The sequence below is a fragment of the Hippocampus comes genome, unplaced genomic scaffold, assembly GCF_001891065.2.
Source record: "Hippocampus comes isolate QL1 unplaced genomic scaffold, H_comes_QL1_v1.1 scaffold234, whole genome shotgun sequence".
In the NCBI taxonomy this organism is placed as follows: domain Eukaryota; kingdom Metazoa; phylum Chordata; class Actinopteri; order Syngnathiformes; family Syngnathidae; genus Hippocampus; species Hippocampus comes.
The window spans coordinates 1-2,234 of NW_017805479.1; positions in this window are offsets into that span (position 1 = coordinate 1).

The following is a 2,234-nucleotide window of genomic DNA, read 5'->3' on the forward strand; positions in this document are numbered from 1 at the left end:
TGTATCTATTGGGTTGCGGTTGAATTGGTTCAATTCAGTGATGGCAAAATGATTTACACTAAATGTGACACTGATAGCAATGAATTGCAATTACTCGCAACTGCACTGTACAGGTTATCTCAAATTAATTACAGTATGGATGAACGGCTAATTGATCTCAAGGGATGGGTATTTCACTAAATCTACATGATCAGCTATGTGGAAAATGTACAATGGATTAAGATTTAATCTTTTTTTTTTGTACTTTAGTAGGTTTGCATTGATGTACAAAGTACCTCAACTTCCGACAGATGAAATCATGATGTTTGTTGTTTTACCGAGCGAACTAGGTGAGACTGAATCAACAGTGCCTCTGCTTGTTGTACCCGAGTCGCGCACTCCATTTTGATCAATCATGACTTCTCAGCATAAGGTCAGATTCTTAACAATAAATGTATTAGCATGCCGAAACCAACAGGTGACCTTAAAACGCATGCACACCAAAGATCATACAATCATAAAGAAAGAGAGAAAGGAAGAAAAAAAGCAAAAAAAGAAAGATGGAAAGAAAGGAAGACAGAAAGAAAGAAACTGGGAAAGTATGACTTCATGCGTCGCATGAGACTAATGAGCCTCACTGCGCCTCAGGTCAGTCAACATCCAAGGATCGGTGTGTGCTGTGTATTTTCTTTGGCAAATCTAAATCCATTTCTAAAGTTGGTTCGAAACACAAGCGCATCACTGGTTTTAAAAACTGCATTCAAGAATAAAATGTTGTGCTGTGTTGTATTATTTTGTTATGATGTTATTTTGACTTCAAGATGGCGTCGACAGAGTGGCTGCGTATACAGCAGCTCCTATACTTTTTGTTCTTCTACTTTCTTCCTTTCATAACTTTGCTGCTGTAAATTGGAAATTTCTTCATTGAGAGAAGAATAAAGGTTTTCTTATTCTTATTATTCTTATTCTTAAAAAGTGCTACTGTATATACAGTACAGTGCTCTACAAATTTATTACACCAGTGTTTTTCAACCCCTGTGCCGCGGCACACCAGTGTGCCGCAAGACATTGTCAGGTGTACCGCGGGAAAATATCCTATTTGAATGCAGGACGGCGGTGAAACAACTAATATGAAAGATGAGAAAATACTTTTTTCTTTGTGTTCATTTGATTCCAATTCAAGCTGTTATAATGTCATTCTTCAATGCTAAAAACGGTTATAGTAACAATATAACACTGTTAGGTCTAAAAGACCTTACTTTACAAACACATTAATTATTCAAATAAGCATTTTTTTTCCCACATTTTCAGCTAGTGGTGTGCCGCGAGATTTTTCCAATGAAAGAAGTGTGCCTTGGCTCAAAAAAGTTTGAAAAACACTGTATTACACCATCACACTGCAGGGCTCCAGACAAACCTTTCACCTGTTAGCGCCGGTGCGAGAAACTGTCTTAGTTGGTTGCACCAGCACTTGAAATGGTCACACAGCTAGAACACGGCAGCCGGATAACCGTTATCTTAATTGGTGTGTCGTAGTTTTGTATGAACTTGATTGAAAGAGACAAAATATTTTCCTGTGAATAGGAAGTTGCTTTGTTATTAGTAATTAAATGTACTTTATGGCATCGTAAATGCCTTAGATCAGTGGTTTAACCTGGGTTCGATCGAACCCCAGGGGTTCGGTGAATCGGTCTCAGGGGTTCGACGGAACCTCTGCCATCGAGGTTAAGACACACGCGACTCAAGATGTCAATTAGTTATGACACGCCCGCTTAGCCATCGCTGGCTGCAGATGATCACATGGCATTGCTTGTCCAATCAGTGCTGCGGGAAATTTACTCCGCTCAGTAGTCAACGTGTGACTGTCAGGACAGTACTTTGTGTGATTCTTTTAGAATGTTTTAATACATGCTAACTATGTCGAGCAAAAAAAGAAAGTGCTCGGACGAATATGTACTCCATGGATTCACATGCATCACAGAACGTGATGGGACTCAGCGTCCTATCTGCATGATTTGTCATGCCAAGTTGAACAACTCAAAACTGAAGGAACACTTCTTGAATCAGATTTTTATTTTTCAGTAATGAAGGGTTTGGTGAATGTGCACATGAACTGGTTGGGTTCGGCACCTCTGACAAGGTTAAGAACCACTGCCTTAGATAAAACAGCTATCTATGTCTGAATGCACGTTCTTGCATTTTAGAGCATTTTTCATTATCGGTATGTACGGAAACACTATGTTTGGCTTGGGCGT